The sequence below is a fragment of the Enhydra lutris genome, unplaced genomic scaffold (assembly GCF_002288905.1).
Source record: "Enhydra lutris kenyoni isolate GAN:26980312 unplaced genomic scaffold, ASM228890v2 scaffoldscaffold40, whole genome shotgun sequence".
In the NCBI taxonomy this organism is placed as follows: Eukaryota; Metazoa; Chordata; class Mammalia; order Carnivora; family Mustelidae; genus Enhydra; species Enhydra lutris.
In genome coordinates this window covers 10,278,692-10,302,959 of record NW_019154124.1, presented here as the reverse complement: position 1 = coordinate 10,302,959, position 24,268 = coordinate 10,278,692, and the positions used below count along the sequence as shown (strand labels likewise).

Below are 24,268 nucleotides of genomic sequence, written 5' to 3'. Positions count from 1 at the left end.
TTTCTTACTAAGGATTCAATATTGATCATAAAGTTTTAATAAATGGTAGCTGTTTTCCCTTTTCTCCCCCTTCAGTCTGAAAAAGACTTCTAAGCTTATGAAGTATGAACATACCTAAGAACTGGAGATCAAAAGCATAAGATGGTATACTTCTAATATTTATTAGAATTTTAAGTGCTTAATCATCACTTTGGACCAATACACAACAAACTACTTTGCTATTAATAGACTGAACATAACTCTGGGTTTAAAAAAAAAAATCAATAAAATTTTATTTTAATTTTCCAACTATAAATTTATACAACATTTTTTTTAAGCAAAATAGCCTAGAAAGCTACCTCTGGCATTCTTGTGACACATCACACCATTTTTTTAAAAATGTAGTATATAAGGAAAATATTTAATAAATTAATCTTCAATCTAATTATCTTCCACTAGTATTTATCTTAACAATAAAATATATACACTAAAATATGAAAAATTATATTACAAAAATGTAGAGAGCAGCGAATGTTAGGTAATTGATGAGTGTTTTCACTCTCTTTACTTAATATGGCCTAAATACCATGCTTCATCTAATCTAAGATGCAGACTTTTTTTTTTAACATTTTAACATCTCTGAAATCAAGATGTATCTTAAAATCACTCCAGCAAAAAAATAAATAAAATAAATAAATAAAAGTCTAAGGCTGATTCTCTAAATAAATAAATGAATTAAATACAATCACTCCAGCCAGGAAGCAGTTGTGACATAGTTATCATTTCCTGCCCACGAGAATCCAAACAAGCAGAAAGAGTACAGGGACTTGAAAGTCCCAGAGAAACAGAAGAACATACTTTTAAGAAATGCTGTATCACTAACACACAATGTCACATAGCACAATTTATGAAAAAACAAAAACATGGACCATTTAGGATCAAAGCATCATTAAGAATGGTCAGACTTTGCATATGAGTTTTACGAATACATTATCTAATTTATTTTGCATACATACATACATACATGTGTAAAGAAAGATGGAGCCTGTGTAAAAAATGTAAAATATTTTTTAAAATAAGTATAAAAATAAGTAAGTATAAAACAAAATGTCTAAGTGATAAGGAAATATCGTACCATAACATAATTGACAATAATCTTTTTTCTTCCTCAGTAAGAAATAAAATATAGGTATGACTTTGGTATAGCAGGCACTTTGGGTGGCCATTTCTAGAACCCCTTGACCTACCTCTGGTTTCAGCTGAAACTATAGTAGTGGTTTCTATTCTCATTGACAATGTCCAACCTAAAGATGCCAAGCTTTTTCTCAGCATAACCCAAACTAAAACAGTATCTTAGACTTGATTAATTACAAAAACTAAAATGAACAGATTTTTTCCTTTTCAAGACAAAAGTGAATACAATACTTTATAGTACATTAAATATCTCTGAAAATTATTCATTCAAATTCTTCTTTGCTTTTAATTTTTTGTTAACATTAAAGTATTAAAGCCAGATGCAACAATCTAGTATTCCCACCCTTCTAAATGCCAAAGTGTACTTAATCTCTGACATATATTACAACCAATATCTCCAATTAATGGAATACAGGACTGATACATAATTCAAAACACTTGCACTTTATACATTTAATAGCATACAGATTTTAAGGCACATCTACACATGTTATGATCACACACAGGTTTCATCATGATAAGAAAATGCCTGAAATTGTGAGCCATTTGTAACAAGATAAATTGCTAATCTTTGCAGATTTTCTTATATGCCTCTATTCTTTCCTACTACTTAAACATGGAAATCAAAGTGTTCTTCAGATATGTTTACCATCAGATTTATAGTACACACATTTAACCACAGTAACATGACAGAAGACACATGCTATGCCATTCTCCTAGTTTTTGCTTAAATAAATATTAATATCAAAAATTGTTATCACATACATGTTCAATGTATGTGATACATTGAACACTACATGTTCAATGTAGTGTGTACTACAGAAACTTTTTGAAAAATGAGTAAGAAGCAGTCATCCTAAGTACTCATGTTGCCCACTGTTGATAGCTGGAAGAAAATCAGTAGAATTCTACTCTAAAAATATAAATAAAATGAATGTCCAATCTAAAATCTAAATGAATGTCCAATGAAGGAAGAAATAATCTCTCTTTAGTAAATTAAGGAAGCCTTTCTGGAGGCTATTGACAACTCAGTAGAAGCTTAAAGAAAATGAATAGAAACCAGCCAAATGAAGAAGGGAGAAAATTTGTGCTAGAAGGATGTGAACACTGAGGAGGAACCTAAAGATGATAACAGCATGCTGGTTTAGCAAACAAAAAGTTTCTCAGTGTGGCTGAGACATGTAGTGAAAGGGAACATAGAGTGGTGAAGGGAAGCTGTCAAAGAACCCCTGCAGATGAGGCTAAGGAACTGGCCTGGCAAAGATGGGCAACACTCTAGGTGAGTAGGAGTGCTGCTATACCACACAATAAAAGATGTCAGAGGAGAGGATTATCTGAAGAAAAGTAATATGATAATGTCAAATGCTACAGAAAAAATTAAGGCTAAAGACATATGACAAAAGGCCACCGGCTTACAATGTCAGTGTCCTCTGAGAGAATAATGGATTGTGGAATTTTTAATTCAAAGGGTGAAAGAATGAGAAACCATCAATAGAGAAAATAAATCACTCTTGCAAGAAGTTTTGAGAAGGAAAAAAAAATCTAAACTTTGCATTTCTTCATTTCTTAATATTTTGCTAATGGTCTTTGTCACTAAGAAGTACCAACATCCTTTCAAAAAAATAACATTAAATTATAACTCTCAGACTTACCAGAGTTTTGCTGATAACAACAATAACACACACACACACACACACACACACACACACACACACACACAAAATTTGTGCTTTAGTTTAATAGTTATTATATCATTTATCCAGCACCAAAGACTCTATAAAATAATGTAATTGTGGTTTCCTATAGGATAAAAGGAAGATAAAGCCAACAAATGATGAGTTAAATCTGACCAATTTTTAAATTCGCAACTGCTGAATACAAATCTTCTTTGACTTATGGTGGGGTTATGTCCCAATAAACCCAATGCAAATTTAAAATACCCTAAGCCAAAATGCATTTAGTATACCTAACATACTAAATATCATACCTTAGTCCAGCCTACTTTATGCTTGCTCAGAACACTTACATTTGCTTACACGTGAGCAAAATCATCTAACACAAAGCCTATTTTATAATAAAGTGTTGAATATCTCAATTAACTTATGGAATACTGTATTAAAAGTAGAAAACAGTGATTGTATGAGTACAGAATGGTTACAAGTGCATTGATTTTGTTAACCCTCATCATCATGAGGCTGACAGGTAAGCTGAGTTTCATTCCCACTGCCTAACGTCATGAAACAGGATCATCTCACATGTTGTTAGCCCAAGAAAAGATCAAAATTCAAAATTTGAAGTACTGTTTCTACTGAATATGTATAGCTTTCATCTCACTATAAAGTAAAAGAAAAAAAAAGTAAGTTGAACCACTATTAAGTTGGGATGGCTATATTTAGAATTTTTTTTAATACAAATTTAATAAAAAATGAATAAATAACAAAATAATAAAGGTTCATCATAAGAAAAGAATGAAAAGAATACAAATGAAAAGAGTAAGAATAAGACTCATAATCTAAGAATCCAGAGAACACTTTTAACATTTTGAGGTATAGCTGGCCAGTCACAGGGAAGAACAAGAATGTGTAAGTTTTTAAACCTCCTCTGTCACTCACTAGTTGTTTCATGTTATGCAAATTATATCACTTCCCAGACTTTCAGTTTATATATTTGCAAAATGACATAATAATGCATAGGAATACTGTGAAATTAAATGAATCATACACATAAACTTCCTAAGCCACTACCTAACACATCCTATTCCAGAGTTAAGTAATTATGTTCATGAATGTGCATGTTTTTGTATGTATGCATAGGTCACAGAGAAAGTAAGATTATTTGATATAGATAATTCATTAAACCACAAATATATTTTATTTCTACATTCATCAAGACAAAGGGTTGGCAATCTTTTCTGCAAAAATCCAGAAAATAAATATCTGAGGCTTTAAAAGAATCATATTGTCTCTATGGCAGCTGCCATTCAACTCTGCTATCATAGCATGAAAGCAGCCATTGATATCACATTGTAAGTACTCACATGACTGTTTTTCCAATAAAACTTTATAAAAGTAGAAAGTAGGCCAGATTTGGTCCACAGGATATACATAGTTTGTTGTGCTCTGAACTGGAACATCATTTTATGACTGTGAAATATAATATCTGTAATTTATTTTACAATATCCAATTCTTGAACATGTAAGTTTTTTCCTCAAAACTTGCTTTCACAACCATTCCCAGTCTAGAGTATATTGTTAGGTTAAGTAGATTACTTACTTAGGTTAATTCTTACATACATGTGAAAGCTTTTATTGTGTATGCCTTGCCATCCAGCAAATCTGTACTAAATTCCATTCACACAAGTATTTGAGGGTATCATTTTCCCAATACCGTTGTCTAAACTGGACATTGGGGAAAGGTGATTTTCTTAGATATTTTAATTTTGCATAAGTTACTATTATTTAGTTCCATAAAATCAAAGATGTAAGAATTGATCATTCTTTAAAACAAATAATTTCTGCTTATTTCTGATTAGTTCCACATGATGAAAGGGGCTAGCTAGATCTGTGAGCTCTCTTTTATAAAGAGCATAAATCTCATTCATAAGGATTCTATCTTCATGACCTAAGCAACTTCCAAATGCCCCACTTCCTAGTATCATCATATCAGGCATTAGGATTTTAACATATAAATTTAGGGGGCAGGGGATGGGGGACACAAACATTCAAAACACATGTTTTTGCAATATATATTAAACAGTTAAACAATTCACTGAGTTATACTCATTTTTTTAATGTCAAAACATTTCATTATACAATATTTAAAAATCATACTATTAAATTGCCAATGATCACATCAGAAGAGACTTTAAATGTTGAGAAGCTCTAGAGCACAAAGTGACAGGTAAATATTTCCCGAAGTTCCAATTTTCACTTCAAAGTGTAAATGTTACCATCAGTGGCAAGGTCAGATTTTTCCCTGGAAGGATGGGTGTATACAGATCATTTTTGAATTTTGTAGAAATAACTGCCAAATGCTCAAGTATGCCTATAAAGTCTTTTTTTTTTTTTCAAGTAAAAATTGTTTTCAATGAAAAATTTGTTAATTTAGATGGTGACTCAATTACAAAAATGCTTTACCTCAATACAAACTTTGCATTTCACTATACAGCAAAAAGACTCTATGTGTCCTTCTTATTTTCTTACACAGAATATTTAAGACTTGTAATCCAACATGGAGATTTGGTCATTTAATATTTTTCACTGCTACATCAAAGATTTTGAGTTTGTATTTGTTTTGTTTGTAATGTGAATACATGGTACTCACACATTTATTTATTTTATTAGTAATATGAATGAATGGTACTCATGAATACAATGACAAGTTCAGTTTGGTGCTACTGTAGTTTTAGTTGCCCTAGCTTGAATATCACTAATGTAAATACCAACATAGAGGAGAGAAGACAAATAACATGTTAGCAATGTTATCAAAACAGTTTTAACTTAATGGATCTCCTAACTGCATCCATGGACACTAGAGGTCCATGGAGCATACTGTGAAAATCATTGTATTGAGTTAAATAACTCTTTTATTAATACCCCAATTAACATACCAAAATATCAGTTTTCCAGAGAATACATTTTGAGAAAATTGGTTAAGTGAGATTCCAGAGAAAAATTTCCAATTATAAATTGAATTTCCTAATTTCTAAATGATTTTTCTTCTTAAAAAATAGAGTGTTGATAACTTGAATCCTTTGTTCCTAAGACCTACTTGCTTAAGATTTCTATTTACTTCTCCCTGAGTACAGAGGGGGATTTAGCAACATAAACGAATTTTCTGTTCAAAGACCTTTAATTTAAAAATCCTTCCAACTTGTTCTTTTGATATGTATGTCTCCCATATATAAACTGTGAAAGCTGTGTTATTTTCCAAATTTGCAAAGAAAAATCAAATGATCTAATAACACTTGACATATTCGGAAAACAAATAGAATTTTGTTATGACACTGCTTATGAGTAACTCTTACCTTGATCTAACAAGCTCTTGTTTATAAAAGATTACTCTCAAAAAGGACAGAGGTCATTCCACTCACACAATTTGCTGGAGTGGAAGTTCAGAAATTTTCTGTAGAATTTTGCCATAAATGGTAGACACTAAAGTTTAACATCCACTTCCCAACACAGGAAACCAATGCCAGCTCAGGCCATTGGCTCTTCAGACAAAGGACAGCCTCAACCAAGAGGCAGGTGGCTAAAAGTTAACATCCACATGGAGATTATAACATAGAAGGAATTACGATCAAGGGAAGAACTCTTTAACAGGTTTTGAAATTTTGTTTACTGAAATTCCACCTCATTACAATTAAATATAACAGATCACAGCATGTACTAAAAATGGCAGATCCTAAAATAATACAACTTTTCAGATTTGGGAAAGACCATGAGCAAAAATGTTAAATATATATATTTTAATGAAAATGTTTTACTCGTGAAATCTTGAATACAAAATTAAATTTAAATTAAATTAAAACTTTTCCTTAGTTTAATGATGTTACTGCTAGTATGTCTTTTATTTTTTTCTGAAATAAATAAGCATCATTTTAAAAATAAATTTTATAAATGTATTCTATTTTTCCCTTGATTTCTATGGCAAGGTTCTTACATTTTAAGGAAAATGTATTTTGAGTTATTGCAAGAATTCCAGAAGAAAACAAAAGCAATTGTTTTGCCTAGGAATCAGGTCATCAACACTAAGTAATTTATCTGAATTTTATATGTGTATTTCATAACAATTTTTGGTAAAGCAACTCTAAAAATACTTAATGAATAGCAATCCAGGGATTGGTTGGCAGACCACATGGCTCATTCCCGAAGTTCTTAAGCTAATGTGAAATTTTTCTTTGGCACAAAATGGTCCAATTTAAATAATATTAAGGACACTATAACAAGGTTCTATGTTGGAATCACCATCACCTTACATTTTAAAAGATGATCTTCAAGGACTAGTATTAAAAGAAATATTTATGATTATGTTTATGTAGCTGTGTGTGTGTGTTCAAATCAGTCAGCCTGCTGCTTTCTACAGAAGCGGAGACCCGGGATTACTTTACAGCTTAGAAACAGATCTTCTGCATCTTCAAAAGCAGTGTTTTTCAAATGTAAAGGGAGGGGAGCTGGGAACTTATTAGTGGATCATAAAATTAACTTAAAGGATGTTAATATTTTTAATGTTAAATAAAATCTATTAAAGGATTTCGGACATCCTTTAGGAAATAAGAAAAGTCAGTCATTATCCTGGAATTCACTAGTAATAGAGCATTTTCATCCCTGTCTCTCTGTTTATATGCAGAGTTCTAGGAAAGGATGTAGGTCTATTAGACAATGTCATTCTTCTGTGTGGGACATCACAGAACTGTAAATTCTGTGTCCTAAATTTGAGTTTGCTTTCAAGACCAGTAACAAAGGAGAATAACAGACAAAAATTAATCAGTTGAAGAAAGTAAGACTGGAGACCAGAGACTAGTAAACTAAGTTCAAAAAGAAAAGAAAAAAAATGGCAAGAGTTTATGGGGTAAACTGATATTGACATAATAGGAAACTGATGTTAGAATCACCTTTGACTCCTCCATTCCAGTGCATGTTCATTTATTCAACAAACATTTACTGAGTGTGTAACTTCTGCCCTGGCACTGTGCTATTTACATTAATGAATAATGCAGATAAAACTACTGGTTATGGAGAGTTTATTCTAGTATGTCTCATATAAATACTGAACTAAAAAAAGCAAATGGTAGCAAATGCATGGAGAAAAACAAAAGATTTAAGTTAAGTAGGGCTACGAAGAATGAATGCTATCCTGGCAATCTTGCTTGGCCTTTCAAAAGAAGTAATATTGAAACCAAGAATTGAAACTATATGAAATCAACCATGAGAGGAAAAAAAAAATAGGGAAAAGATGGGTTGTTCCACATTGAAAAGAATGTATGAGCAGAGGCTCTGAGACCATAAGATAAACGAGGTAGAAGAATTACAATGAGACAAGTATGACTGGAACTTAGTGGGAAAGATGATAATACTTGAAGTTTGATGGTGGCCAGGGCATGTATTCAGTGAGTATTTACTCAGCTTAGTGCCAGGAATTGTTCTAAGTATAAGCATATAGCAGTGGGCCAAAAGATCAAGTTTCCAAGGTTATTCTGATGAAGATGAATATAAAGTAAGTGAACAAAATAGTGGATTATAACTTCAAGGAATACTAAGTACGTTTAAGGAAATAAAGCACATTCTAAAGACAAAAATTAATGGGGTTTCGCTTAAGAAATGTTGTTTGGGGAAGGCCACTCTGAGGATGTTATGTTTAAAGAGAAGCATAAGCCCCCAAAACATCTAAGAAAACATCTATGAAAAGAAATTTCATAGCAGAGTGCTAAGGAAATAAAGTAAGCACAGACTCATTGAGGAGTAACAAGGCTAATGGTGGCTAAAATCTAAGAGATAGCTAGGACCAAATCAGGTATGGCCTTAAACGCCATGGCAATGACTTGGATTTTATTTTTAATATATCTGAATGTTCCTGGATAGTTTTAAGCAGAATGGTGAAATGATCTGATTTATTTTTTAGAAGGATCACTCGGGTGGCATGCTTGAGGATGGACTGAAAGGGAGGACATAGTCTAGTCAACAGATGATGGCAGTTGAGATCATGATGGTAGTGCAGAGGTTAGAAAGAATGTCAATTGGCTACATTTTTCAGATGCGTGGGGATAATTTTTTTTGAAATATTGATATTAAATGTAATAGAGTGCATGGTATCATGTGAAGTTTAGACTTGAATAACTGAAAAGAAAGGACAAAAGTGCCATTTCCATTGGAAAAACTTGGAAACTTCAAATTTAGGAAATATGTAGAGAAGGAAAATAGGACTCCTGTTTAGGATGCCAAAAGGAGATACTGAATAGCAATTGGGGAATGATTCAGGAGTTCAGAAGGCAGTCTCAGTAATAAAATTTGAAATGTATAACAGCACTGAATTCATAGGATTAGATGAGAGGAAAAGCCCTGGGGGAAGTTGGGGAAGAAGAGGAGGATCCACAAAGAAGCCAGAGAAAGAAGAGCCAATATAAACAGTGAAATACCAAGAGGATAGGAAACAAATGAAGAAAGCCTTTGGGAAAGGTAAAAGTGATTAGCTAAGAAGTCATATATGGAAGAATTGAAAACTATACACTAGATTTGACAAAGCAGAAGTCATTGTTGGTAGAGGAAAATTTAATTTTTATTGTTTTTTTAGCCATAAGTTTCATTACTCAGAAACTCTTTAACAAGAAAGTTAAAACCAAGTATTCAAATGTCTGCTGACTCCTAAGTGAAGTCAATCTGGTTAACTATGAATTACTTTAGAAGAAAAAAGCCAGTGATAGAGATTGTGAGTTAACTATTATAATTTCTTAAAACAAACATATTTATAATCTAAATGAGCAAAATATTTTTTATAGGACTCATTTCAACAAAAGTTATTTCTTGTAACAAACTTTAATAGTTTCAAAGTTTACATTCACAGTCTTTAAAAACATTAAAATAATCCTTTTAGCATTACTTGAAAATCTTATGCCTCTCTTAGCAAATACACTGAGACAGAAACACAACTCTATGAAGATACAGAAAAATACATCTAACTTCAAATTTATGGGGGAAAATGTTTGCTAAGTGTTTCCTTATCTACTCGAACCTAACATTCAGGCTAAAGTAAGAGCTTTGCCTTCTTTGAGCATCTGTGTCAAGATCTTTCAAATTCTACTCAAGATTCCTCAACAAAATGTCAACTGAGGTCTGTTTATGCAGCTTCACTTATAATTTCTAGTCAAGGATAACTTAGTATCACAGAACTTATTCAAATATTTTTCCATATTGGAGAATTTTCCCAGAGAAGTTTCAGTAGAGTGATGCAAGCAAAAGCCTGATTAGAGAGGCATCAAAAGAAATGGAAAGAGAAGAAACAGTCAATGATTATACGCATGTTTTGAAGAGTTTTGCTTTCAAGAAGAGCAAAGGGAATGTAGGAACAAGAGATTTCATTGTTGATGTTGGCTGGGTTTTTTTTTTTTAAGATGGAAACATGACAACTTGTTAATGGATATACTCACAGAAAGGGGAATACAATACAAAGACAGAGTGGCTAAGTGGAAGAGAGTCCTCAAGTAGGCAAGACTGGATGGGTTTTCAGTGGACAAGGGGTGGGTTGAATCTTAGCAGAGAAGTTTATCTTTGATCAAACAAGACTTTTTATAATGAGTTTGAATTTAATGGACATGAAATTAGAACAAATTTTAAGAACTCATCAAAAAACTGTGATACCACATTTTGGAAAACTAAGCTATGATATAGTTTTTGGTAATCACAAGTTCTACAAAGTAACAAGGATGAGGAGGAGTGGTTGAGATAGAGCAGGGGGAAAAAATGCCATTAAAGTGGGGAGATGAAGAAAATGAAAAGACCAGATGCTGAATGGGCTAGCTATGTGGGTGATGATATAGTCAAGAATAATGCTGGTTAGGCCGAGAGAGCATTTTATAAGACAAAAGCTTATTAAATAGTGAAATAATGAGTATTGGTAGGTGGCATAAATAGAAAGTTTGGGAGATTAAGAAAGTAAGTTAACATATAAAATTCATTCTGATGAGAATGTTTTGAGAGTTAAGAGATGGAATATTATGGAGGACTCCTTCTGGCTTTGAGGTCAAAAGTTGGTCTTTAAAAACAAATTTCAGAGCACAGTGTATAAAACAGTTATAGCCTCGCTGGGTGTGGAGCACCTCTGCACCACAGTCAGAGATTTAGAACAGCAAGAGCATGTGCTCTTAAATGGAAAAGAGTCCACAGCACATTTTAATGCCTGGTTTTAACAGTTAATAGGCATAGCAGTGAGAATCAAGTTTTGTAACAGACTGGTCTGACCACCTTTGATTGAGGAAAGCTGCAGAATCCTTTAGAGTAAATGGAAGCCTCAGTAGAGGCACACTTTCTTCCTGTTAACAGAGCAAACAAAATCTTTAGTTTTTAATATTGATCTAAAAGAAGAGTGTATTTCTACTCTGATTTTTTTATAGCTTGTCAAGCTTTTATGTATAGATAAGTCCATATATATGTTACCTAAAGTATTCACAACAATCAATAATCTTTGAATATTGTCTCTGTCAGAACAGAAACATGGCAATGTTGTGCCAAATAAAATGATGCAATATTCACCCCGTTACCTGTCATGCCATTCATCAACATGCCATCCATTATTAATTTCATTTTTATCAGTTTATCTTAAAGAAATATCCCAAATGATGCTTTTGATTTTTTTTCCTCAAGGTTTAGAAATTAGTTATCCAATTTAGGTCATTTGTTACTAAAAATAACCGTCAGTTGTATTTTATTATGCATGTTCTCTTATTACATTTTGGGGAAAATACACAATTCATTTGCTATGAACTGATGTTCTCATTTCCAGTAAATAACTTTTTTTTTTTGCTCTATTTTGACATACATATCTCCCATGTTTCATTTTAGAATGTTTTAATATTTTGTAATAAGTAATACAGCAGTTCCAAATTGAACATCTCATATTTACCAAGACTGATATAATTAAATTTAAAATATGACTCCCTCCCCATTAAAGAAACAGTGCTATTAATTTTGCTAGCTTCTACTGTGAGATTTTAAAATTTATTTACAATCAAGTATGGACAACTGTTAAGTTGACTGTAACTGCAGCTTCCAAGGAAAACTTTGAGAATCAAAATTTTGCTCAGTGTCATCTCATTGGTAACACAATGACAACAGAATCAACCAAGATGACAGAATTGTGACAATCCTTAGCATATTTTATTTCCTTTAGAAAGCACATTTTGCCTTTGCAGACATAAAAGGTTGCTTTTTATATTTTCTTCTATTTGTGAAATTGTTAAATGTATTACCATTTAAACTTTTCTATCTGATTTTACTACGTCAGGGATTTTTTTTTAACAAATTAGCTGTCATTTATAGAACATGGATGGAATAAAGCCCTTCCCTTGCCCTATGTTTTTACAATAAATCTTCTAGCCTTGAGTATCTAAATATTAAGGGCCCTCAAGAGGGTATATTGGGGTATAAGGACTCAGGAAAGCTAGTCCTAAGTCTTGGCCATTCATTTTTCTGAGCTTATTTTCTGACATATAGCCTTTCACATTTTAGAAAAACAGAGACGAGGCTTTGGCCCATGACTCGGACCCAGATGGGGCTTCTGCTCCTCTCTTGTCAGATGTAATTTGTCTCCTAGTTTCCTGCTGTCCTATTCCTTAGCATCATGTTTGATATTATCCAGTCTTCCTCTCTCGTTCACCCATTTGGATGTAATGTGTTGCCCTGACAGTTTAGATCCTCAAATTCTCTGAGTTCCCCTTACAGTTTGCCTTCCTTGGCAATAATTCAATTGGAACAATATCAACTACACTCTTGGCCCCTGCATTTGGCAAACTTGAGTTTCCTGCTCTCTGTAGATGGCTTTTCTGAAATATGACCCTGGCTTCAGTTGTAGACTTTGTGTTTGTAATTATCTGAAGAGTTTGCCCTCAGTAAGGTAAGCTTTTGGCAAACCATGCAGCAGTCCAGCATCCTTCTGGAGTTGGGTGTATTCCTCCCCAGTTGACACTGTCCTTGTTTCTAAGCCAAACTCAACAGGATATGATCTAATGCCTGCCATCCAGAGGGTGTAAAGAACAACTTTATGCCATTTTTCTTGCTTATTTTTGTTTGTTTCTTTTATTGGTGAACTTAATTCAGAATTTGTATGTTTTTTGTCTTTAAAACAGAGCTCCTTTGAAAACCTTTAATATATGATCACACCAGTTTACCAGTTTATCACAATGTCCACATCTCTCTGCTTCTTTTCACCACATCCACCCTTTCAACTTTGCAGTCCACACCATTTCAATGAGACTGTTTTCCACAAGACTACTAATAATGAGTTCTTAGAAAATACAGTGGATGGTTTCCAGCTCTTACATTACTTGACTTCTCAGTAGTATTTACCAACATTGGCCATTCTCTCTGCTATGATTAGAATGTGTATGTTCTTCTCAAATTCATATGTTTAAATCCTAATATCCAATATGATGGTATTAGGAAGTTAGGGCCTTTGGGGGTATTAAATCATGAGAGTGGAACCCTCATAAATGGGATTAATGTTCCTATAAAAAGACCCCACAGACCTCCCTAGCTTCTTCTGCCACGTAAAATATAATGAGAAGTCTGCAACCAGGAAGAGGGCCTTCGCTCAACCATATTGGCACCTTGATCTCAGATTCCCAGTCTCCAGAACTATGAGAACAAATGTTTGTTGTTGTTTTGTTTTATTTTATTTTTAAATATTTATTTATTTATTTATTTGACAGGCAGAGATCACAAGTAAGCAGAGAGGCAGGCAGAGAGAGAGAAGGAAGCAGGCTCCCCGCTGAGCGGAGAGCCCGATGTGGGGCTCGATCCCAGGACCCTGGGACCATGACCCGAGCCGAAGGCAGAGGCTTTAACCCACTGAGCCACCCAGGCACCCCATGTTTGTTGTTTTTAAGCCACTCAATTTGTGAAATTTTGCTATAGCAGCACAAACAGATGAGGATACCCACTATTTAAATATTTCTTTCTTCTTCTTTTTTTTTTTTTTTTGAGATGTCATGGTCTCAAATTTTCTAATTTTCTTCCCTTACCTATGGTATCTCCATAAAGGCACCTTTTCCTCTTTTATTCCTTAATTATGGGCTCTTAAGAGTGCCACTTGAAGTTCTCTTGTGTTCAAATTTTATACACTCTGAGCGATCTCATCCTCTCCCGTGCCTTAACTGAACATAGCCTTGCCAAATGTGTATCTTGTCCTAGACATTCTCTATAGGAAATCCAGTAGTATTCTGAACATCAGCAAATGAATATTTACAAGGACTTTTAACTGAACTTATCTTCTCTTCACAAAACTTCTTTTCCTATAGCACTTCTTATCTCAGTAATGGCATTATATGCCAGCTGCCCAAACCAGACATCAGGTAATTTTCCTTCCTCTTTACTATCCTGCCTACTAATAAATCACCAAGTGTTGCAAATTTTATATCCTCAAATGTCTGAAATATATCTCCTTCCTTTTCCTTGACTTTTGTTTATTGCCAAACCCAAGCCTCCATCACATTTTGCTTGAATCACTCCAACAGTCTGATAACTCCTTAACCAACTCTAACCAAGTTGATCTGTTGAAACAAAAATGGAAACAACTGATTTTCAATTTAAAATCCTTTGAGTTTTCTGGTAACCTAAGGATACAGTCCTTCATCTGGGAAATAAAGGTTTTTCTTGCAGTTCCAACTTAGTACTCTTTAGTCTCTTCCAAATTCCCAAACACCCTACTTTGCTTTCTTGTATATGTACACTATCAAATATAAACTTTCCAATGAATTATTCTCTACATAGCACTAACTTCTCCCTTTACAACCAAAGATCTTACACACACAGAGTGACACAGACACACACACTCTCTCTCTCTCTCATGGGCCTTCCTCCCTCTCACCGTGCTGGTTAACTTCTACTGATCTTTCATGTCTCAACTTGCATGTGACTTCCCTTGGGAAACCATTCCTTGATTCCTTAGAGGCTTCTCCTATGTGCTAACCAAGTCCTCTGTAATGCTTCCTTTCGTAGAACTTCTTAAATAACTGTGCTTGTTCAAAGCGGTTGTCTTCCAACCAGATTGTCAGCTCCATGAGGGAGGGTACTGTGCCTTATTCCATCACTCTCATAGTTCTGGTTTCTAGCTCAGTTACAGGTATTTCGAACACTTAACAAAGCTACTATTTTTTCTAGGAAACTGATAACCTTCCCAAATAAATCAGCCTTTTATCTGAAAGTCCACAGAAGTCTTTACTTTTTAGGGCGGGGGGGGCGGCGGGGGGAGGAAGCACCAAAGTCTTTAAATCGCAGTATCCTACATGACTTCACATGCTCTGAACTTCCCATTGCTTACCTTTTTCTTGTTTCAAATCATTTTTCTAGAATTCTTTTTCTTTGTTCATTCTTCCTTGCCTTTCTAAAATATGCCAGGCATTGCTTTTATGGTGGCCTTATCTGTTGTTGCCCTCTCTCACTGGAATGCTGTCCCCAAAGATGTCCAAATAACTTTCTCTCTCAACAACTTAAGATCTCTCCTCCTATTGCAGCTTCTCACTAAGGTATTTTCTGGTCTACTATTTAGAATCTCAACTTGTCCCCACCAAAATCCCATGCAAATATATGCAGTGTCCCTGATTTCTTTTCCTCCTTAATAATTATAGTTTCTAACTTATTACATTTTGCTTCTTTATCTTGTTTATCTTATATATCCTTCTACCTCTTAAAATGTAATCGCCATGAGTGGATTTTGTCTCTTTGTTCACTGCTATATTCCCAATGTCTAGAATATGCTTGCTCTTGTTGAATAAATGGATTCAATAAAAATAAAAAGGCTAAGTAAAATAAGTAACAAATTGGTAAAACTTCAAATAAGTAATTATAGGGTAGTTTTAGCTTGTATATAGATACATTCTTCAATACTTTAAACAATATTCATTTTTAAATACAATTTGTGCTGTTTATTTGAGTATTTCATGAAACTGTCACAGGCCATGTGCTAGTTTCTACTATTTATCATTTATCATTTTATTTCCATTAGACCGTTTTTTAAGTCTACTTTCTATTATCCATAGATCACACTGAGATACAAGAAATAATTTTCTTCATTGTGGTTTAACATCATGTTAAAATACATTCTTAGTGAGAATCACTACCTGAGGCTGATTCACGGTATTGCTGCCCTTATTTTTGGAAATATGTCTTACTGATACATAATTTCCTCTAATTAAAAGACATTTATGGTTTTACATAAAAACAAAAGAAATAATTTATGCAGATAGTGTAACATGATTTTCCACTTATCTGAAGGTCAAATGAGCTTCTAGTAGCATTAACCATTCATAAATTTGGCTTTTTTTAATATAACTTGACATGATTACAATATATCTGCTAGGGTTGTTAGCCGAATAGAGGCTGATTGGCTTTTTTTTCTTCCTCATAATGAACATACAGAGCTCGTCTTTTGCCATTAAATTGCTATATCCACAGAAGATCATGGTGAGGCCAACAGAGCCTAGTGTATTTCACTAGCACAAATTTTGCCCTTTACTCTACAAAAGACAAGTAAACAGAGCAATGAGGCTTCTAGATCTTGTTGAAACATGATTTAGTTGAATAATAGCTTGTTTGAATTCTTGTTTACAGCAAATGACACAAAGAATTGACAGCAAAGAACATTCTCATGCCCCCTAGCACACACTGTCCTTGAGGAATGATAAGAAATAATGCAGCATTTCAAGGACTGTGAATGTTCTAAAGCATCTGATTTGGTCTAAAGCATTTGAAGTTTGTGGCTCTGTATTCCTTTGACTGCCACAGCCAGTGCCACTTTCCTTCCACATCTGCTTAGCTGATGTTGCCATCAACATTCCACTGCAGTCAGTGCAACCTCAGAATGGACTTTTCTGGGTGCAACACAGCAGATGTGTTCTACTTGACTGCTACCACACATTCATCAAGAGATGAATGATTAATGACTGTAATCCCAAATGGCTTTAAAAATGCGTTTTAAATAAATCTGTCTCTTACCTTTGGCCCTGGCACCTACAAGCTTATAGCTATTTAATTAATATGCATCAATAGTCCTGAATCTCCATAGGTCCATATTTAATGTACTACTTAAGTCTGATATAGTCTACCTTCTTGCTTAGTATTGACACATATAATATTTAAAAAAATCCGCTCATTAGCCAAAATTGTGTAGTTACAGACATGTGCACAAACATTTGTAATACAAGAAGTAACTTTGTAGTATCTCTGTCCACTTGGAAGACTTTATATAGAAATTCGTATTTTTCTGCTCTATTTAGTTCCTTATCCTGGAGAAAAATTATGAAATTCAAATTGCAGCACTGTTCTCTTTTTTCTCTAAGTGTGATCCATGGGCCAACTGCATTAAAATCACCCAGGGTACATTATAAAATTTTAGAGTTCTTGAATCCACTCATTATTCACTGATCTCTAGGGTTACAGTCCAAGAATCAGTTATTTCGACCTGTGCTAGATTATTTTAAAGTATACACAAGTTTGAGAAACCTTGGTTTAGAAGTCTTTACTGCAGCCTTTACATATTTTTTCCACCAGATATATAAGTTTATAATTGTAACTTTTCAATCTTTTGCAATCATTTCAAAGTATAACAGAAGGCCTATCAAACAAATTGCTCTTAATTTCAATAAGAAACTATGCAAATATCATTTTGAAGATTCAAGACAACATTTTACCAACGAAGGAAGGTTATCTTATGACCCATACAATATGGCAAACATTATTCTTGATGTTTTTATAGTCTTAAGTATTTTCAATGATTGCAAGGGTTTACTCATGTTGATTACTGTTACAAAATTCATACTTTCTCTTGCTCAACTTCATTTGTGTGCATCATTTGAAAATATAGACATGTGTATGAAAGTATATGCATATACCTTTTGTGTACATGTATGTAAACAAGAAAGTACATACGTACAAACAGATGTATTGATACCTTTTATATATATACATGTGCATGTGTATGAAAACATACTCATGTGCATGCATGCTTACATACATCTGTACAAATGCATGTATACACATACATGAAAACACACAAAGCACACACACACATATATATGCCTTTATATACATATACATGCATGTACATATATATTTATGAAACCCATACTTTGTAGTAGATACTCTTGAGAGAATTATGAAAACAAATGTTTACTTAGCATTCACATATTTCTTCCTATAATAATTTGTAATTCTTCCCTCAAGTCTAGAAAACTTCATAGTGCTGGAAATGTCTGTTTATAACTTCCACATTCTGTTCTGCTAAGACTTTTAATGACTTTATAGATTATCCCACTTTGAACATGATGATAACTAATACTCTTGCAAATGTATGTACACAAGAAAGAAAATAAGGGGCCAAAATAGAATAAAGAAGTGAGTCAGTGAATTGGAGAAATAAACAGAAAAGGCAATCAGAATAATGAACATCAAAATGTACAGGCTTAAAACCAAAAGCAACAGATTTATGGTGGAGAAAATTTCACAAAGAATTCCTTTAAGTGGAAACTTGGAGAGGTAGAATTTAACAATTGCATATAACCTTGATTTTTCTTGGAATTAGTTTTCTTTACTTTGGATAATGATTTTTGAAATCTATCATTTTTACAAATAAATAGTATAAAATAGATCTTGTCAAATCTCTTTTAAGCATATACTTATTAATTCATTAATAGAACACTTTTATGAATACATTTTATTCCATTGAGTTTATTTTTCTTCCCTCTGACTTTTCTCAACCATGTGTATAGGTAAAGAAAAAAACATCTTCCTATTCCATCAACTCTTCCTTTACTTGATAAGTACTTGAAAATATTTGAGTATATTCCTATAAAAATTTTTGAATTTCTAACAAGTGTATTGAATTTGGAAGACAAAGGTCAAGATTTATTATTCTTCTATAATATCATAATATGTAAACTTTGGTCAAAAAACTAAGGGTAATATATATTAATTAAACTTTAGTTACCATATTGAAAAATGCTCTATTATCTTTGACAATTAAAACAAAACCCATGAGGAAGTGGAGATGCAACGTGGGGGGTTTTGGGGATAGGAAAAGAATACATGAAACAAGATGGGATCGGGAGGGAGACAACCATAAGAGACTCTTAATGTCACAAAACAAACTGAGGGTGGCCGGGGGGAGGGGGGTAGGGAGAGGGTGGTGGGGTTATAGACATTGGGGAGGGTATGTGCTATGGTGAGTGCTGTGAAGTGTGTAAACCTGGCGATTCACAGACCTGTACCCCTGGGGCTAATAATACATTACATGTTTATAAAAAAAAATAAAAAAATTATTAAAAAAATACAAACACCTTTGCCTATTTACGTGCAATTTTCTTTCTTTTTTTTTTTTAAAGATTTCATTTATTCATTTGAGAGAGAGAGCATGAGCAGGGGAGAGAGACAGAGACAGAGATAGAGGGGAAAGCAGACTCCCTCCTGAGCAGAGCGCCCCTTGTGGGTCTGGACCCCAGAACCCTGGGATCATGACCTGAGCAGAAGGAAGACGCTTGACCATCTGAGTCACCCAGACACCCCTACATGCAATTTCCTTACTGTACTATTATTTATTTTATTAAAAGAAAGTCCATGGATGTGAAATCTGACAGGAAATTTTAAAATACTTAAAACAAAAATGAAAAGAAAACTGTTAGTATCAAGGATATTTTCAAGTCTATCTCACTGTTACAATCTGATCATTTCAGAAATCCAACTCAACAAAATCAAGATAGTCTAAAAGAAACCCTAGTCTTGCTAACTTAGTGACTATTTTAAAATGAGGAGAGTTACAATTTACTATAAATTAAATTTTCATTTCTCTTTATTTGTCTTGGTACCCTATATTTTGATATTCAAATATTTAAAGATCCTTCATACATGTAATTTCAGAATTAAAGTTCACAAATTTTTTTCCCAACTTAGTAGATATTTTTGTTTTTTTTAATTTTATTTATTTACTTACTTTTTTTGCCTGCTTCAGGTAACAATATGTCCAACAAACAGTAACAGTAACAGAATGCTATTTGGTTAATTTTATTTTCAAGAATTAAGTAGGCTATAGATTTTCTTCTTTTAATTATATATTCCTGTTATTTTTCTCATATATTTACCCTAATAGAAGTATTTAGTATTTTGAGGCAGTACATATACTAACTACTAGGAAGTCATATATTAAGACATTTACATCTAGTAATAAATTTAATCCTCCCAAGGGAGAGAATTACATTCAGGGGGAAACTGAGGCTTTGTTAAGTAACTTTTGTCAGGTTTTATGTCAATTAGTTGAATAGCCAAATTACAAACTGAAACAGTCTGATTTGAGGGTATTCTGTCATTATCTTTCTTTAAGCTGTCATTTAACATTTCTAACTTGATATTCTGAAACAATTTTAGATTTACTGAAGTTTAGCAAAGATAGTATGGAGAGTTCTCTTGTATCTTCTACCTAACTTTCCCTAATGTTAACAGCTTACATAACTACTACACAATTACTGAGGCCAAGAAATTAACTTTAGTATAATATTATTAATTAAACCATGAACTTTTTTTTTTCACATCACCAGTTTTACCACTAATACATTTTTTCTATTCTGAAAGCTGATTCAGGATTCCACAATGCATTTAGTTTCCCTATCTTAATCTTCTCCAAACAGTGAGTTTTCAGTCTGTTCTTATACTTAATGACCTTAACATTTTTATAGAATAATGGCCAAGTATGTTGCAGAATGCCTTTCAATTTGTATATGTCTGATGTTTTCTCATGATTAGATTGAGGTTATGGATTTGAGGAAAAGTACCACAGAGTTGATGTCCCTTCTTAGGCATCAAATCAGTAGTACATGTCTATATTTGACTTATTACTGACTATGTTAATATTTACCACTTGGTTAAGGTGGTATTTATCAAATTTCTTTACTGTAACCTTAGTATTTTTTCCCTTTGTATTTAATAAGTATTTGAGGTGGGGCACCTGGCTGGCTCAGTCTATTAAGCAGCCAACTCCTGATTTTGGCTCAGGTCATGAGTTCAGGTTCCTGGGATCAAGCCCCATGTCCGGCTCCCTGCTCAGCAGGGAGTCTGCTTCAGGATACTCTCTCTCCCTCTCTCCCTCCCTCTGTTCTCTCTCTCTCTCTCTCAAATGTGTATCTATGTCTATATAGATATCTATATCTAGAGATATAGATATATATTTGAGGTGATATACTTTGAAGGTATAAAATACCCCATTTCACCATAAACTTCTGCTCTCTTGCCATGATTTGGTAGATCTTGCCTGCAACAATTACTGTAGAGCTCTAATGATGCTATATTTCCCTCATTACTTTTACATTTATTAATTAGAATTCTTCTATAAGTAAGAGTTGTCTCTTATCCCTATTATTTTTAAATATATTAAAAATGTATAAATATAAATATAAAATATATATTTAAATATATTATAAAAATTATAATTAAAAATTCTAAAAAGCCCCACACATGTTTATCGATCTCATTCTTTTGCATAGATCCATATTTCCATCTAAAACAGCTTTTCTTCCACTTGAAGAAAATTCTTTAACATGTCTTACAGTCTAGTTCTACAGACAAATTCTTCCAGCTTTGCTGGCCTGAAGAAGTTTTTATGTGGCCTTCATTTACGAAAGATATTTTCACTGGGCAAAGAATTTTAAGTTGACAGTTTGTTTCTTTCAGCTCTTTAATGACGTTTTTTCCATTGTCTTCTGGCTTGCATAATTTCTGAAGAAAAGGTTACAGTAATATTTACCTTTATTCCTTCATACCAGGGGTAAGTACTTTAGGTTTTGAGGGCTACAGTCACTGTTAAATATTCTTCTTTAATAAAAAACCATGGCAAACATTCTTAACTTTGAAGTCATACAAATACAGGGCATAGGCCGAATTTGGTACATGGACCACAATTTATTTACCTCTGTTTTACATGTTTGATTTTTTTTTCTCTTATTTCTTCTTAGGTTTTCTCTTTATTATTACTTATTTTGGTAATTTAATTATGAATTGCATTGATGTAGTTTCCTTCATTTTCTTCTTGGTATTTGTTGATATCAAGGGTTTATGGGTTTATATTGATCAAACCTGGAAAAATTTTGGCAATAATTTCTTTAATTTGTTTCTTTTTATAGAACTCTCTTTAATGGACTCCAATTTATCATATATTGACTGTTTAGTCATAACATGTAAGTCTCTTTTTCTCTGCTTTTTTTTCAGTTTTTAATACCTCTTTACTTCATTTTGGATAGTTTTTGGTTCTATACTTTTGGGTTTAATATTACTTTTTTTCTGATGGAGTCTAATCTGATAAAAATCTTATGTAGTGGTGTTTTACTTGATATTTATATTTTTCTTTGTCAGAAAATAGCTATTATATATATTTTTAATTTATTCTCTCATTATGTTCACATTTTTCTTTAAATATCTGAGCATATTTATAATTGATTTTTATAGTCCTTATGGAAAAATTCTCCCATTCCTGTCATTTTTTAGAATGTTTACATTGATAGACATTGCTGCTGGCTATAAGCCTCATTTTTTTAATTCTTCATATCTATGTACTTTTTTTATTAGATGCTTCTGAATTTGATGTTGTTAAGTGCTGACATTCATTGTCTTCCTTTAAAGAGTGATGACACCATTTTGGTAGAGTTACTTGTGGATTAGTTTGATCTTTTCAAAGCTTTTTAAAGCACTCTTATTATTTTCTAATTTATTTTTATTATTTTTTAAAATTATTTATTTATTTTGGAGCACTAATTACTCTGGAGTAGTATTTCTGCTAGAGCTCACTTAGTCCTCCTCCTAAATCATGATATGTCTGGAGTCTCTACAGTGTCTCACATATTAATGAGACTCCACAATGAATTAAGACTTGAATAACTCCTACTTTTGTGTGATTTTTGGAAACTCTTTTGCTTACAGCTCCCTGATAATTATTCTTTTCTTACAAGAATTTTTTTTTTTTACTTGCCCTTTGAGGTTTTTCTTGTAATATGTGCAGAATGGAATTCTAAAAACTAAGACCTCTGTGTAAATTACTGGAACTATTTCTCTGTGTATCTCTCTCATCTCATGTTTTCTACCTTGTAAATTCTAGTCATCTCAGCATCTTAAAAGCTCAGTCCTCATGTTGTCAACACAGCAAAACCACTGGTCTCTGTTTGGGTTCCCCTTGCTATTTTGCATTCCAGAAATTTTCTTCAAGCATAAGGCTACTGTGATTTGTTTTCCTAAATCCAGGGATAACAGTCCTGTACTTCCTGCTGTCTAACATCTAAAAATGTTTGTTTCATATAATTTCTCCAGTTTTCAAGTTGTTTATAGAAGAAGAATAAGACCTATCACAGAGCTTATTATACTCTTGTGTCTTAGTCATTAGGAAGTTTTGAGTAGAAGAGTGATGCAACTAATAAAACCTGACCTTTGCTCCTCGAAAGTGTTCTTTCTCCATCCAATTCTGTGAAATCCAGGACGGTCTGTTCTTTTTCTGCCATGGTACTCTCCTGTGGCCTTTCTTTCCCTATTCTTCTGATTACAACCAGCATCTGATATTTTATTTCTCTATGTTAAAGAGAGCTATCAGCCACTCTCCTCTATATTTTTCCACACTATGCATGACAAATACATAGAATATGAAACAAGAAATACGTATGAATTACTGTAATATCCCAGAAACTGATAAATAATCTTGACATTTATGTATGTGTACTAAAATGGAGATGAGAAGAATTTAGCTGAAAAGATTTAACATCATCATATAATAAATCTGTGTCTGGCACTCAGAGATCAATATTTATCTATAGAATGAATGAATGAATGAATCCCTACAGTCATTTCCAGGTGTTGAACTACTACCTCTTAGTTACCAACTATAATTTTCTCTGATTTAAAAGTGACCTAATGTTTTCTTTCTCAAGTCTAGTTGCATTTCCTTTCTCAAGTCTAGTTGCAGAGTGAACTGGAGCTATGAAATCTTGGTATGCAACCTAAAAGTTATTTGCCCATTAAAGTTTCCCATCTTAGTGTAGTATAGTGTACCTGTTAACCCAGATGGACTATAAACGAGATTACTCACAAAGGGAGGGAAACAGAGGAAGGAGATGAAGAAGAATATGAAGAGAGAAGGTTCTTTGATGGACAAAAGTTACTACAAGTTTAGATAAAATATGTAATGAATTTTGTTGCCTTACACTCCCTTCTTTAAAACTCTTTCATTTTCTGAGTTCCAGTGAATATATTTTTTTCCCACTTTGAATGCCTCAGAAAGCAGTAATCCCTATAGCCTGAAAGCCAAGATTTTAAGTACTGACATCTGTCTTTGTGAGTTAAGGTGCTCACAAAGTTTCACAGTTAAA

General features: G+C 33.1%; 1 pseudogene; it reads left to right on the top strand.

Annotated features, from left to right (window-relative positions):
• The first annotated feature begins 3,323 nt into the window (after positions 1-3,323).
• Positions 3,324-24,268, top strand: part of LOC111155246 — a 36,849-nt pseudogene continuing 15,904 nt past the window's right edge.